General features: G+C 44.2%; 1 protein-coding gene across 4 annotated transcripts in view; it reads right to left on the reverse strand.

Moving 5' to 3' along the window:
• Positions 1-16954, reverse strand: part of LRRC61 (leucine rich repeat containing 61) — a 133628-nt gene that overhangs the window by 89929 nt on the left and 26745 nt on the right. For 2 of the 4 annotated variants that reach the window (XM_069645913.1, XM_069645912.1), the window contains exon 2: positions 4102-4214. The gene's annotated coding sequence lies outside the window, so the exon portion shown is untranslated. Of the gene's footprint in view, positions 1-4101; positions 4215-4927; positions 5032-16954 lie in introns of those variants that run through there. The other 2 variants (XM_069645910.1, XM_069645911.1) reach the window with 2 other exon arrangements.

Below are 16954 nucleotides of genomic sequence, written 5' to 3' on the forward strand. Positions count from 1 at the left end.
TACTGAAGGAAATGACACAAATCCCAGCTCACCTCAGACCTCAAAAATACTTGTTCGGTGATACAGGGAAAATAGCGGAAAATCTAGAAGACTTTTCAATGTTACATCTGTGGTGGCAAAGAAATGTATACTTCAAGCATGGAAAATCGCTCATGCCCCACGCATAGAGCACTTCCTCAGAGAACTAGCATACGTCAATGAATGTGAAGAAAATTATGTAAGGATGACACCTACTACAAATAGGCTGAAAGACATTTGGACTTTATTTCAAATATACTTGCGTGATTCACTCTTGGATGAAGAGAGCTCTGATAATGTGTAATGTACCAGATCATTGTGTAGACTTGTGACATAGAATCATAATGCTCTTAGTTACTGTATGCCTTATCATTAATCGAAATATGGAGCAGCTGTGTTGTGATATGCAAATCAAAAATAAATGTTTTTAAAAAAATCATTCAAACTTACACCACATTCATTCCCCATCAGACAATCCACAATATAGGTCTGACATGCTAGACACAAAATGTCAGACACAAAACTCCCACCCTTTCCATTTGTTATCAGCATCCCACTCCAATGCACCCATCGCTACTCTTTAAGGATGGTCCCAGGGTTCAGAGTTAACCCACCGCAGCATATCCACCCTGCCAACCTGAATACAGTAGAATCCATACCGGCACAGAGCTAGGGGATGTTTCCAAACTGCACTCATCAACAACAAAGATTTTCACACATGCCTTTGCTACTATCCCACTAACATCCACCTACTCGCTTTCTTTTACAGAGCCACGGACAGCAAGTTCTAGATTACTGGCCTAAATTACTGTCAGAAGGCCGCAATATAGGTTCATAGACCTTTACTTACATGAAAATAAAAATAATGGTACCACCAATTAGAGGGTTTTACCTAATCAGAGGGCACCTCTCCACCCACTTTTCCTTCCCTTAACCTAGCAGTTGATGTTTCACTGTTGAGTGTAATACATTTTTTACACTGTATGATCATTGAAACTGGATCTGTAACCTATTTACAGGTTGAGGGAAATAATGTATCATGCCTACTGCTATGAATTTGCCTACGTCCTGATGTTGGTAGAGATACAAAATCGGAACCTTGAATACTGACACTATAGTCGATGTAACAGCCTCATTTGAATAAATTTACCTTGTTTCTAAGGTTGACTTATTCTTTTTGTCTTGTTTTGTTTAATGTATGTATGATTTGTGTATATTATTTGTAAACACATTGGGCCTGATTACAAGTTTTCCAGTGTGTAACAGAATTATCGCTGTTTTTACTGCACCACCGAACTACAAGTTTGACCTTGAAGTGTAGGATTTTCCTCCAGCATCATGCTGCAGGTATATCTTCCACTTTAAGGTCAAGTATCGGCGTAATTATTACAACGGAAATAACTGCTCCTGGTAATTCAGCTGAACTCCCAATGGAGTCCTTGGGACTCCAAAATTGGGGATTAACAGCACTTTACCACCACTTATAAGACTTGATGCGGGCAAACACACGGGACAGAGTGGCAGTAACGGTAAATGAGTTTGGTGGTAATTCGACAGTAAATCTGCCGAATTACCGCCAAATTCCTAATGAGGCCCATTATGTTGTGCAGTAGAATTGATATACTCTACCATGTTATAATGTGGTATTATACGTGAATTAAAACAATGTTAAACATTTATATTTTTATTTGCTATGTTGTGTACAATTCAAGCAATGGAATGTTTCTGTGTGCGTTTTTTTCCATGATAAATAGCAAATACAGTGTTCTCTGCAAAGAAAACTTCAGGGTTTCTAGAGTTAACACTTCCAGACAAACTCGTGAAAAGCTAGTGCTTTAGTTTACTTACAATTGTTTTCCTGAAGAAATCTTAGCTGACCAAGAGACAAGTTTTAGTTCCCTTGTTCAGTTAATATGGGAGATCAAAGAGTCATTCCAAATTGAAGCCTCCATCTATTGGTCACAGACTGATGGACTATATAAAGGGGTAGGAAAAACTGGAATGAGCTGCTCCAATAGCCCCTATCCAAAGTCCAGAAATCCCCCCAAGCTTCCAAAGGATTTACCCCTTTGGAGCTAGCCTTTGGATGACAGCCTTAGGATATATACATGTGAAGAGAGAGGTGAGAACAGCAAGTTGAAGCTCCCAACTGTCCTGATTCCTGAGGTCTTATCAACAGGCCAATGATCTGGAAGATTTTTCGAGACTGTTCAGCAACCTCGTTTTAGAACTGCTATAATACAAAAGCAGTTGCAAGAGGCTGACCTATTAATTGGATCAGGTCAATATGCAGTCTATATATATATATTGTGTTTGCTAAAGTTACATACCATCTGGTGCTCTCTCATGGCATTAAGTAATTGTAACACACAACTTTTATTGCAAAAAATACCCTTATTTCTACATCAATCCAGAACCAACTTGGTCCATCCATTAATAAACCCAGACATCGAACATCAATGTGATATGTTATCATGCTACATATTACAAATTTATGTTGACAATATCACTTATACTCTACAAATGATAAACTCTAAAGATCTACTAATCAATATAAAATAGTACCAGGTTCATAAACTGTATTATACATGGGACCTAATCCCATCCACCTGAAAAGCGAAGGTACAGCTTTTCAGTCTGGCAGCAAACTCCCAGCACAGAGAATAATTGAATGTATCCATTTGTTCCAATGAACTCCACAGAACAATCTATGTTAGCCTAATCATTCTTTTGCCAACATACATCGCAGCAGAACTCTTTCGGCATTCACACATTAATCTCAGGATGTGTCTCAGGAGGCTAGGTCAGGGGCAACGCGCTTGCCTTGGAAGCAAGACGATGCGGAGCAATACAGGTTCAATCCCCAGGTCCACGCTTAGAAACCTCTGGGTATTGAGCACATTATAAGTAACTAATTATAATTATTATAATCCATGCCTTCGTCAATAGCAATATCATGTTCTTTGTATATCTGCCTTTGTATTCCATACTCCATATATTAATAGGATAATCAAATCCTTCTGTTTATTAAAATTTACAAACAATTTCAATTAGTGTCTCTTCTGTTGTCACTACATAATCACACATTGATATGACACAGGCAACAAGAAACAAACTTACAGGACCAATTCCCATCTGTTCTAATGTCCCACTCTTCTAGGACTCTTGTCAAGGAGTTCCCCCCTTCTCACCTGAGTTTGATCTTTGCTGGATTTCTTGATCGATGCCTTATTGCGTACTGATCGAGTCTTGAATAAGGCTGCACGAGTCTCTTCCGACTCCAGCGTGCGTTCAAGTACCGGGATGCAGGGATCCAGGAATCCGGGGAATAAACAGGGTGCGCAACTAGCACACGAGTCCAGGAATCAAGAAGGGAAGGAATGGGACTAGAATTGGGGTAGGGTGGAAAAAACAAGGGAAACAATACCGCGAGCTACGGAGCACACGTCTGGTTGCTACCTCGCAATAGCATTGAGACGTGCGGGGCCGCGGGGGCGTGGCATATTTATGGGACGTACTACGTCCGCCGTGAAGGCGGGTGCGAGCCGTGTCACGTGATATGGCCATGTTGGGAGAAACAATGAATGCAAGCCCCGCCGTGACAAGGACCAGGAAGTCCAGAAGGGGCGCGTTCTGTGGGTCATGACAACTCTTTAACTGGGGAAATGGGAATGTTAAAGCAGACATAGGTATGGTAGCCATGTATCTCATAGATAACAAGTTCAGATGTCAATCTCTTTCTCTATTTTATCCCCATAATCAAATGCCACCATATCAAAAAGGTTCTCTTCAAGGACATTAATTATTTGTTCAAAGGCAACAAATTACCATGGTGGAAATCGAAACACAAAGATGCTATCTAGTTTAATTCCCTGCATCCCATTTCACACTGAGTCTGGACATCCCATACACCTTGTGTAGGGTATAGGCTTCGCCAATGTTACTAAACATCACTCTTCTTCAACACATTAGTAAAGCCATTCTGTAGAGTTAAGCCCACACTACAGGTCCCTTCTGGAGACATGGAGTTCAATAGTAACAATGCCAACAATCAGGGTATACATAACATTATGTCAACTTTACCTGCCACAATCAGTTGTTGTCCATCACACAGCAAATAAAGATCCAGCATTAATCCTGTTCATGTCTTCTATATTTTTGATTTGTCTTCATAATTCCAATCCGTTTCAGAGTAACTAATAACAAAAGCGGAGGAAATTATAAGTATCTAAATGCATTTTCCTACAATCCACATTACTGTCTATTGCAATATTTATCACTCAATAGATCAGTGAGCTTACTCTCAATTTATGAAATTCATTTTACATATCACACCAGTGGCATTTCTTTCTTTCCACAACACTTAGCTGTAAAAACTCATATACCGGACTGACAGTAGCAGTCGTCGATGTTTATCTCCCTTCATATTGAGCCTTACTCTAAAATGAGACTCCACAATCAGGAGCTCATGGTCATGAGTGGCGTAACGTGAATGAAAGGTGTAAAAGCCTTGTGTAAGGCTTTTGTGCCTTTCAAACATGCCACGCCACAATTTCATCCATTTGTACAGCGGAGAGAAGCAGCGGTACGCAACTTGAAAATGGGGCAAGACGTCAATGGAAGGAGTAAAGGCTTTTACACCTTCCATTAATGTTACGCCCCTGACCAATATGAGCACTGTTGTGTGTTCAGCGCTACATTGGGCGCTATCTTCAAATGTCTGATCTATATGAATTCTTTCGGCTTATCCATGTTGTCAACAAATTCATATTTGGATTCAACATCATGCAGTATACTTATCACTCTCTTTTAGCGGACAACATTTTTAGGGCACCTGAGTTTCGATTTCATTGCAGTACATTTAAATACATTGCAGACTTCCCATACATGTTACTCCATATTCACTCACTTTCTGAACCGACATGTTCGGGAGGATAGCTCAGCAGCAACACGCTTGCCTTGGAAGCAAGACGACGAAGAGCAACACAGGTTCAATTCCCGGGTCTGCGCTTAGAAACATCTGGTTATTAAGCATGTTATAAATAACCAATTACAATATAAATAACCAATTACAATGTGTACCATCTTGTGTTCCATCCTTGTTTATACCTCCACTTAAAAACATTTGAAATTCTATTTAGGATTCAACTGTGATTTGCAATTTATATAGTGTTCACGACCAACTAGTGACCTAACAGTGAAACACCACAACAGAAGCAGAGTGTAAGAGAAAAATTACTGGAATAAGTCCAAACTGAGTTTATTCGGAAAAATGTAATTTCTAAAAACATTCATTCTATACTGTTATATAAATGCTGCACAGCCATAGACAGGCTTGTGTCCTTAATCACTTTGCACACAAGCACAATCCGAGGGCTTTGGTAACCATGGCATAAATCAGGAAATCAAAAAAATTGAGGGTTCTCTTTGTTGCTCGCTTTTCAGGAAGCTATTGGCAAATTCGGATTTCTGACATTCAATGCCTCCCATATGTTGTTGGGAGCCTTAAGATGTAAGCAGAAGGGCTTTGCCGTCTGTGTTTTCTTGGGCATGTTTTCAACATACGCAGGCTCACAATGCAGTGAGTAAATTCCAGACATCGCCCATGCACAGCGGACACCTCTTCTCCAGCTATCTCTCCTGTCAGGGCTGTGCCCCATAAAATACGGTTGAGTCGCATGATAAATTAGGTCCAATTGTACACATAGGTCCTCCATCTTTCCTTCTCATGGCTTTCCGATCATCTTATCTATCTATCCATCCATCGCCCTCATCCTACTATCTACCCGACTTTGCACGTCCTTACCACTACTGAATGTTTTATCATACTCCTCATTTGCCTCTCTGACACGCAATAACGTTTCAATGCCGTAAACTGCAGCAGAATTACAATTCAGTAAAAAGATATTGTGCAAGCTAAAAAGTAAAATAACAGAGTGAAAATATATAACATTACACAAACAAAAGCAAAGATTCATAATAGCACAAGTAGGTTATAGGTGAATTCCTATTATAATGTACCCCAACATAATTACTTCAGTAACAGGCTAGGTAACTTACGATCACAAAGCAACGTTGATGTACTTAGGTCTAAGTTACCAAGCCGAGTTGAGATAATTTGCAGCAGCCAAAGTGACATCAAACTTGGGTCCTAGTTTGAAAAAAAAATGCTTCCACAGATGCTGAAATCCTGTTACAAATTGCCAATTATATATATTGCACTGCTTACTGCTTGTACTTACTGTGTACTTATTACCCATCTGAATATTTGTATATTTGCCGGATATTAGTTTTACCATTGATATGTATAAATTCTTTACTTTGCTGCTGTAACTAAGCTTTGCAATCTCTTGTAAATGCTGCGCACTGGTACCTGAAGGTATGACCGCGCATTACAAATAATAAAACAAACAAACATATAGTATTAATAGTATTAAAAGTACTGTTTCCTTAAATTCCGATGTAAAGGGCACTCAATGAAGAAATGTGTTACATCTTCAATGCTAGTATTACAGGCGGACACTTGTCTGATTGGATGGCTTCGTTTACAGCAAAATGTTGCTCGCACCAGAGCGAATATGTTTATGCTGAATTTAATGTACAGCGATCTCTTCTTAGGATCGACCACCTAATTTAAATATGGTTCGCAGCCCCAAGATGATTTGGTTGAAAGACAGTTTGATACGAGTGGACTACTCAATTTTGCAGAAAGGAATAGCTCCATTTCATTTGACAATGGGCCTCGATACAAGGTCGCAGATAACCCGCCGGTGCTAGCAGCGGGTTGACACCGACCTCGTAACACTGTTCCGCTGCCTGAGATCCCGGTGCCACCGAAGCATTACAAGTCCCAGCATCCCGGGATGTCAGGGAGGCGGAAAGTGTAAGTCCCCATTCCCGTGCACTCCCATAGGACTCCACGTGAATGGGGACACGGAAGCACCACCAGCATTGCTAGATGAAAACCATGCCTGCAGAGCACCGGCCACTGCAGGCATTGCCGTAGTCTGGCGGTCCGGAAAGGGTGCTGATACGTTGCTACCGGCACCCGTATTTCCGGACCGACAGACTCGGAATAAGGCCCAAGGAAAATAAATCAAACTGAAGAATTCCATATGTGCATTGGATCTTAGTCTACAAGGAGATGTTCAACATGGACGAGACATTTCCATTCCTGCCTAGAAGTATTTTCAGCCAGCCCTTGGATATTCTTTTTATGGGAACAAAAACTTTCCAGAGTGTTAGGTCAAAGCCAGGGGTCACAGAACAAATTCATATTTTAATGGCAAAACACCAGTTCAAATATATTGGGACTGTAGAGGCACTATTAGGGAACAAAAGAAGTTTTTTTTTAAAAAAAAAGACCTTTCCTCTATGTCTAATTGCGGGGATAGGGCTTAGCTTTCCTACATGGAGTGAGCATTTGAGGCTTAGTGTGCTTGGACCTTATAGACATCTAGTGTTGGGAGGATGACTTTTCCTCCAAATCTGTGCGCTGTTTAACCGCTACGCGGTTTTGATCAAGCTGCTCTTTCCCAGAATCTTTGGACGAGTACCTGATCCCTAGGTAGTCAATGAAGTGGTCTTGGTTTGATTAGGGTTCTGTCATTGCAAATTCCACATCTGATTGGCGTATGGACCTGGCAATGCATGTTAACAGTTTTGTCCATTATAGTAAATAAATATCTACTGGTACAGAATTATTTGAGAATGTCCAACTTGGCTGGTAAGTTATTTTTCGCAAATGCAAAGGTTTATTGATCCTGTCCCTCTCTAATGGCAAGGAATTGCAATGAAGCACTGCTTGGACCTGAAAAGAATGGTCCATGCCTTTTTCTTCTTGAAATGAGTGACGGCAGCCAAGAATTTGATAGGCTCAAATGGCATGTAAACCGCAGAAAACTTTGCTCATCTATCAATAAGATACAAAAGTCAGCAGCAGTACAAAGCTTTGTCCTCTAAAGTGAGAGCCTTTGCCCTGGGTCACCGCAAGCCAATGAAGTCTTTTAAGAGCCTGGGAGATGTGTGTACATGTTTAGTGGTGTTACTCTACTTCAGGCAACTGCTGCAACTCCCTTTTCTTCATTGATTCTACATTCGTGGGGACTCCCTGCATCAGCCAATGTGTTTTGTACATTGCTTTGGGGCTGGGGTACTCTGTTGCTCACCCCACCCATTCAGCAGTAAACCATGATCTCTCCGGCTGAAAAGTTGGGACAAGACTTTGCAGGCTTTTTATTGACGAGACTTCAATGCATTTTCTTTGGCTTACCTTCACCACGGCATAGGACGAAAATGTCAAACCCCTTTACTGCAAACCCAAAAATGGAGAGGGGTTTTTGTCAAATTGTTGCACTTTTTTGCACATATATACATGGTAAGCGGGGTAGGGGTATTAATTGGGAATGGGTGATGTGGGGGGCATTGCAGGGGGTCTCCCCCTGCATTTATTTGTGCAGAAAAGTGCAAGCAAACAGAAGAAAAGGTCGGGATTTTCAAGATTCGCAGTAAAGGATGTGGTATTGTCACATAGATCCATTCACCACTCTGCAGGCTCTTCATGATTGAAACGTTGATGCATTTTCCGGTCTACGGTTTCTGATCCGACCATCCAGCATCAAATGGCAATATCTCTAGATGCTGCTCCATGAACTCACTTCTGCTATCGCAAAGTACTTTGGCTTTGACTCTTCTTCTTCAACTGGATCTCTTCTAAATTACCTTTTGGCCTTGGATTCGATCATCTGGTGTTGCGGGGCTCCGCTGCAGACTTCTACCCACCCAACCCCAACCACAACTCACCAGAGCCATCTTTTGATACCAGACATCTTCGCTGGGGTCGCAGGATCCTCGTCTGGTTCTCCTTTCAGCTCATCAGGATCAGAGGCACCAGCTCCATACCCTGTATCCTCGCTCATTGGAAATAATTAGGCCATCAAATAAAATTGGGAACTGCTCAACCAATCAGCATTACGCTCTATTCAGCAGGGTATAGATGGTGTATTTCGAATGCAGGGACTTTGTCCGATCTACCCGAAGGGAAGCTACCCCCTTGGGACTAGGGAGGTGAGCACGCTAGGCGTAACAAACCTTGGGGCACAGGACAAGCAGGATCCCACTGGGGGGGCATGCCCCTTAGAGGACAGGCAATCCCTACACAGGGATATATATTATCTTCCCTAGTCTAAGGAAGCTAATAGTTTTGTTGGTTATATGGGTATTAAGCTGTATAATAACTTGCAACTTCCTACACTAATGGCTGGCATCGTTTCTGACCCTTTTAGGACACCATCCACAACTAAGAAGAGAGAGCAGAGACTAGACCCACCCCATGGTTGTGTGGAGGATAAGGACCAATCAGCTTCATTAAACAGAAGGAGAGAAGCCCATGGAGCTGCAGTGGATGGGAGCCCTTGTCCTGAGAGATGTGGAAAAACGAAGGTAGCCCACGCCCAGCGTGGTGGAACGAGGCATGTGCAAGCCTGTGTAACGCATGGCAGCCCTGCTGAGACACAGGCCGAAGAAGCCCGGCCCGGAGAGTCTCAAGTAGCGGATGGTGCCTGAGCAGCAAACGAGAGGTACAAGTAATTGATGCCGAAACCCCATAGGAAGACAGCGGGAAGGGAGCGTCTGCTCTGTCAGATGCAGAACACTGGAAGGAAGCTGGAAAAGAGAAGCCACATCGGCCTACTAGAATGCCTGCCTGGAGGAGAACTGAACGGAGACAGAAGGTACACGGTCACTCCAAGGAACAAGGAGGTGAGCGGAAAGGCCCCACGTGGGGTGTGAAAACCGAGAAGCAAGGGAGGGGTAAAAGCCAAAAGATAACTACCTGGAGACAGACCAAAATGTGGGGTGAGAGAAACCAGACCCCAAGGCAGGGTGAGAGAAAGCAGACTCCAAGGGGGAGTGTAAAATCTGAAACCACAGGTAGGGGAAAATACCTGGAAATAGCTAATGAGAGAAAGTACCACGAGAGCCCTTGGTGGGGAGCCCAAGTAGAGTAACTGGCGTGCACCCATGAACCAGGGGATTCTCAATGGTGGATGAAAACTCGAGACTGAGATCAAGTCCCTGGCAATCCACTGAGAAAGAGACTAACAAAAGACGTGGATGCAACACGAGGAGGAGAAGATTGAAGACATTTGGTGTTCTGATCTAACAATGCAACGGGGCAAGGGGCCGTTTTTTTCTTATACAGAGAGTTCAGGGTGAGGGTCAGAAAACAGAAAAAAGCCTATCTCAAACAAAGGTACAATATGGGCTTTTGCCCAACAAAAGAATGGTGGCTGTTACAGTGAACAGGGAACAGGGACAGAAATCAGGCTACAACAGGCTTCTGGATGGTGGAGTTTATTTATTTTGTAGGACATCCTGACAAGCACTCTTTTATACTCCTTTCCTTTCATTACAGTTGGGCCCAACAAGGCGGAAACATGTTTGGGGATGCTTGTGGTCTCGTGCAGACCGGATGTGACCTAGCAGTTCGGGCTGGACTGCCCCTTTTGGGGTGGGACCAAGCCTGATTTGCATATGGTTTTTCCTCTTCTGTAATGGCTTGGCAGGCAAAGAATGATGGTCTGGAAGGTTGCCCAGAGCAACGCCATTGGTTACGATTCAGTCTAAACCTTCCAGCCATCACCTCTTTGTTTTTGCTTTGTCACCCCGAGTGGGACGGGTATGCCCAGACGTGGGTCCCGTGCCTGCTGGGCCTAGTGACCCAGGCTACTCCTCACTGAGAAGGCCCAACAAGGCCGAAACATGTTGGGGGATGCTTGTGGTCTCGTGCAGAAAGGATGTGAACTTGCAGTTCGGGCTGGACTGCCCCTTTTGGGGTAGGACCAAGCCTGATTTGCATATGGTTTTTCCCCTTTTGTAATGGCTTGGCAGGCGAAAAACGATGGTCTGGAAGGTTGCCCAGTGCAACGCCAGTGGTTAAGATTCAGTCTAAACCTTCCAGCCATCACCTCTTTACTTACCGCTGTACCTGGGAAAGCAAAAACAAATACTGCGTCTCCTTTAAGAAACGTTGGCAGTTGCCTTGGAAACTAGGACGGTTCCAGTAACATAATTATGTAGATTCGCACTGCCTGTCTTGTGAGTGCTTCTGATTTTGAGAAGTGTTCGCTATCATTGTTTGTTTCTTGTTTTCTGGTGTTCCAAGTCTTGCTACATTTCCTGGATTGCCCATTGCTTGTGTCCTTATCTGCTGTGTTACTCTCGATCTTTTGGGTTTACCTGCACTGTTATCGACCACGGATTGTTTCACAGATTCCTCACGCCACCTCTGTGAATACTGTTGTGCCCGAACGTTTTTTCGACCTTGGATTTGTTTCATGGATTTCTTCTGCCGCCTCCCTGGATAATCTTGTGCCCGAACTGTTTGCCGACTCGGAATCCAACAACACTGCCTCACGCCTGCTCCCTCTGCTTTTCGGAAACCCATACTAGGTACTCCTCTACCTCCAAGACGGTACGGACTAGAGACTGCCTTAGTACCCGGTTTGGCGAGTGAGGAGCGTCCTCGTTTCGTCAGGTTTTGGTTAAGTTTGGACTGCCTGGCCTTAGACGTTTGCGTTTCGTCGGGAATAGTCCTTTCCATGAAAGAAATCCTTTTGGCTGACTGTGTGGTTGATTTTCGATCCATTCATCACTGCGAGAAGAGTTGAAGCATTTGCATGGTAAGATCCTCTCTATACTGCATTTCTGTCTTTATTAGCATATGTGCTTCTACCACCTACACTGAACAAATTCTATTCCATTACTCTGTAGGTTCAGCTCTCACGTTCTGGAAAAGGGCCAATTACTTACACTTCATTTTTCTCGTGCCTCATTCAAAGAACCATCAGGTTAGTGTTAAGGATAGTCTTGTATGTACTCCAGTTTTGTTCTTGCTATTTTCCCTTAATCTGGACCTTACTTTTTAGGTCATAGAAAGATCCTCTATCAGTCCATTCTCTATTGGGTCCAGCAATCCAGTCCGGTTTCCAGTCTTCCTGCATTCCAGCCCGGGTCCATTCTCCCAAAGAATAAACTCCTGTGTGTTTGGTTTTTTCCATACACAGGGGTGTATTGGTTAGGCAGAATTCTTCACCTACACTACTTGGTCCACTATATCAAGGCGGATTCTGACACTAGCCACCTTCCTCTCCTTTTGTAGCTCTCCCACCTCCCTGTTCCTTCTCAGCCTCCTTCTCAGCCTCCTTCCCGCCCCTTTCCCGACTTACATACCCTCCCCTCCATTTACAGCATGGTAATGAACCAGAGCGGCAACGTCACTGAGGTAAACGCCTGTGCTATAAATGGCACCGTGGGCTAGACTTGGCGCCATAAAAAAATACTACAACACAAGGAACATTGTCAAGGGAAAAGTTATCAATGAGGGAGAAAAGAGATAGCAATGAGTGTTTTGTTAAGGAGAATGGGAACAAATGGCCTTTGAGTGATATATAACCAAATGCGCAAATACTTTTGCTGGTGAGATGGGCAGCCTTCACCACTCACCAGACGTGAAAGCAATGAGGAAGGATGAACACATTTTCAGGAATGTTACACAACTAGTGGGCAATTAGGTATACACTGGATCCAGAAATGTTTGGGCAGGGAGATGTTATAATGGGTTGTCTTCAAGTTCTGTGTACTTCACCCTGTTATTATGACTTGCAAGATGCCAGCTAGTTTCTCATGTCCACTTTTTCCTTAGACAGACTGCAATCCACATTGCCCATGCGTATGGCAATGTATCTAGTCCTTACACATTGCCATAGAGCCTGAACCTCTGGCCGTGATCAATTTGGATACATTGTTCCAGTCTGAAAGGTGAGGACGGGGAGAGATGTGCCCTCATATCAGGAAACCAGCCGTGTGTGCTCTACATAGCTCCCAGCTTGTGTTTCAAGTCTTGAGTGTACGGGGAGCCTCTCTGAATGTTCGCACAGCCACAAGAGCTATCTCACGGGGCATGGTCAGCCTTCTCCTCCCAGCTCAAGCCTTGCCCAGGACGGTTGTCCGCTGATGCGCAGCATGGCGTCCGCAGGAGCAGCGCACAGTTAGGAACGTTTTCAAGCGCTATAGTTGAGATGCTTGGATCCTCCTACACAGCGGCTTCTGTCAAGGTAATTTCCAGTAAACTATGTCATAAACCATACCTCCATCATTGGCGCAACCCACAGCTTGACAGCGTTTTACCGATACAGACTAATAGGGAATTAGTTTTTAGTTGTCTGTGGGTCACTTGTGCATATCTGCCCCTCACACCACAGTTCTGGGGGTTAAATTGTATTTCAGTGATGCTTCCGAAAGTCCTTGTTTCTTGGCACTGCCTAGGAGGTTTAACAGGGGATGAGTTCAGGAGTTAAATCCCTACTCAGTTTCTTTGCCTGGCTACTGCCTACAGCCCTCTCTTCTCCCAGGGCACTTTTCCCTCTTTAAGCACCTTGCATGATCCCTGTTACATGCTAGAGATCCGTCACTTGCCCCATAAGGGTGGACTGGACCCATTTCAGTAAATGAATGCAGTTGCTAAAGCTTTAATATATATTAATTCAAAGGCCAACCAAGGAAGTGCTTACTCATGAACTATATTTATTTATATAGCACCAAGACAAGCAGGCCTGTGGGCATTAGAGCACTCACAACATACAACATATCAACATACTTTAAATCAAAAGGTTACATAACTGATCAGAAACAAAGATCAAAGTGCATACCGAGTGCGCATACGAATAGGTAAGTCTTCAAGAGACGTTTGAACAAAGCTATGGGCCTAGAGCTCGTCAGATCTGGCAGAAGAGCATTCCACAATTCAGGAGCTGCCCGTAAAGAAGGCTCCCTTGTCACAGCATCCAATTTTGCTTGGGGAACAAACAGAAGGTTTGTAAAATGCGATCCTGAGGTCCTGCGAAGCGAACTGGCATCCAGGAGATGCTTTTTGAGAGCTAGCGTGGGCTTTTTGATTGATTTGTATTTTATTTGTATCGCGCTCGTACACAAGTGTCTCAGAGCGCAACAAGGCAAGGGAGGGGAACAGGGTAGAACAAAACAGCGATCTTACTAGGCCCAGTGACATTGAGAACGCGCAAGTGCATGGGAGAGGGGGGAGGGGAAAAGTGCATGGAAGGGGGAGAGGTGGAAAGTGCGAAGCAGAGGAGAAACAGATAAATAACAATAAATAAATAATAAAGGCAACAAACAGTGGTAATGCAGCCAGCAATTTGCAAGTGCTAGGTTTAAGGCAGCAGACACGGTAGGTCTGATAAGTGCAGGAAGAAAAAAGTGGTGGTTTTATGGGTACAGATACAGACCCCAGTGCAAGGGGTGGCCCGGAGGCAGTGCAGGAGGGCGGCAGGATGAGCAGGTACCTGGGCCCAAAAGACAGAGGGTGGCCAGGTGCACGGTGCCAAGAGAGAACAGATCAGCAGGGGAGAGGGGGAGCGAAGGCAGAAGAAAAGAGGAAGGTCTTGAGGTGCTAATACCAAAAAGGCATTTATGCGTTAATGTCAAAACTCGAAACAGAATTCAGGCTTCCACTGGTAACCAGTGCAGTCCCCTCCTGGCTTCCGATACGTGCTCCCTCCAACCAACCCCCTCTATTAAGAGAACTGCGCTGTTCTGAATCATTTGCAGCTTTGAGATCTTTCCCTTGTTGATCCCTTGAAGTAGACCACTACAATAGTCCAGTTTGTACGAGTTGTATTGCACTCTGCACAGTTCTGTGCTGTGCCCTTCCACTTTGGTGTTTTTCCCTGTTTACTGCTGCTGCCGGAGGAGCTTACCTTACAAACTCGAGCTCCAATCGGAGCGCAGCAGAGTTGTGTGAGTTGCATCGCAGTCTGCACGGCATTGCCAGATGCACTGGAACATTGCTGGGACACTGCACACCCCCTCCTACTGGACGTGGTGGCTCTTGAAGTAACGTGCCAGCTTTCGATTTCTTTGTTGATGGAACTCGGAACACGCTTGTTCTTCCTATAATCATCTCCTCCTCCACGCCGGTACTGTGGGAGTGTGTTGTGGGAGTGTGATATCCCGTTTCAATGTAGTATCATAGTCCGCCGCAGTCCGCACACTATTATCATCTACTCACAGTGGCGTCACTAGGAGGGGGCATGGGGGGGCTGGGCCCCCCCTGTGAAACCCTGTTCCCCCCCTACCTAAGACGAGCAGTGACCCTGTTCTCTCCTTACTTTTGTCTGTGCCCCCCTACTTTTGTCTTTGGCCCCCTCTGTGCCCCTCCTAAATTTGATTCCTTGCGACGCCACGGTCTACTCAACTTCATCACGCTCTACTACTGTTGCTAAGAGTGCTTAACTTTAATTCTTTTTCCGCCCCTGTTGGTGCCTGTTTGACCTTCTGGTTATTAAGTTCCAATACTTCTGTACATTGCACGACAACTCTACCTCCCACCTTTATATATGGAAACATGCCTGGGAAAATAAGCCTCAGATCGCACAATCATAAACAATGAAAACTGAACCCTATCCTAAAACAGAGTCATTACATTTGGCGCGACTTCTGGCACCCAATCCAAGTTCTAATTCCTCCAGAGCACGGGCCACAAGCTCACCTACGAGCAAGCATCATGGTGAACGTACATCTGGAACCAATGACTCTTATTTATCTTTGAAACCTAAAACTCCTTCCTTGATATCCAATGTCAATTTGATGCTGTGTTATGAGAATCTAGGCAGAAAACATAACAGCTCCCACCTCGACCTGTCTTTTTCGGCGATGGACAATAACCACTCTCTTTTATTCCTATGATATTCCCTTCCTGATTCGCTCACTCCCAGTGATGTGTTGTACCAACAACTCCCAACTCTAGGGGAGCCGCAGTCCCAAAGTAATTAACTGATTGTGGAAGGAGCTGAGGAGGAGCTATTGCCAGGAAGCCCAGCTCATGAGCATGAGGTAACGGAGGAGACGGGCAATAGACTCTCTGACTCACCCAATATGTTCCCTTATGGATGATGCGAGAACGAATGTCACCACAAACGACCATACGGGACACCGGTGCCCGTCGTCAGCACAACTGTCCACATTGCAGATTGCCAAGAAAGTTCTGCTGAAGATGTGTGATAGGGAGGTTTCTGTGCTGACAACTTATAGCTCACCACAACTTAATGTCGATAGTGATCTTGATGAACTGATTGCTGCAGTTGTGCCTTTCATGTTTGATAACCTCGCTCCACCTAAGGGTCCATCAGTAAGCCCTCGAACCGCGAGAGAGGACTCCCTCATCGACTTGGAGGTGCAGGAAATTGCTGAACTCCCTAGCAAAACATCTACCATTTTCCTGACCTGGAAACAATGTAGGAAAAAGAAGAGACATGCCCTGAAGGTAAGGGCTAATAATAGACCTACATGTCAAATGCAAATGGGTGGTAGCATAGTAGACGTTTCTATCACCGAACCAGTAGTCAAGATCCCGAAAAGGAAACTCAATGGAAATAGCAAGCAAAAAAGTAAATCCAATGGTACCCTTAGGAGTTGGGTTTTAAACGATAAATGTAAAAATGATGCAAATGCTGCGCCTGAATCCCATCTAACTAACCCCATCCCCCATTCTACCTTGATCCACTAATAACTCAGGGCGAGAGGGAATTTCTGAAAGCCTTGATAACATATCACTGCCATGCCCGGATGGCCCACAAAATGATCTTCCAACGGTCTTGGATGCCACCTTAGTTGAAGCCACGACCAACGTGTCTCAAACTATTACGATAATTAATAAAGTATGTGGAAAACCTAGATTCCACCCACACATAAATAGTGGAGACTTTTTGGCACTAACTCAGAAAATACTTCCCTTAAGGGATCGATATGCTAAATTGGGATACGATAAGAAGAGAGCCCACATCCAAGCCTATGTCTCTGTGGCATCTAACAACTCGCCGAACTCTTCAACATATGTAAGGAGTTGGCCAACCCTGCTGCA

The sequence above is a fragment of the Ambystoma mexicanum genome, chromosome 2p, assembly GCF_040938575.1.
Source record: "Ambystoma mexicanum isolate Mex_15411 chromosome 2p, UKY_AmexF1_1, whole genome shotgun sequence".
Taxonomy (NCBI): Eukaryota; Metazoa; Chordata; class Amphibia; order Caudata; family Ambystomatidae; genus Ambystoma; species Ambystoma mexicanum.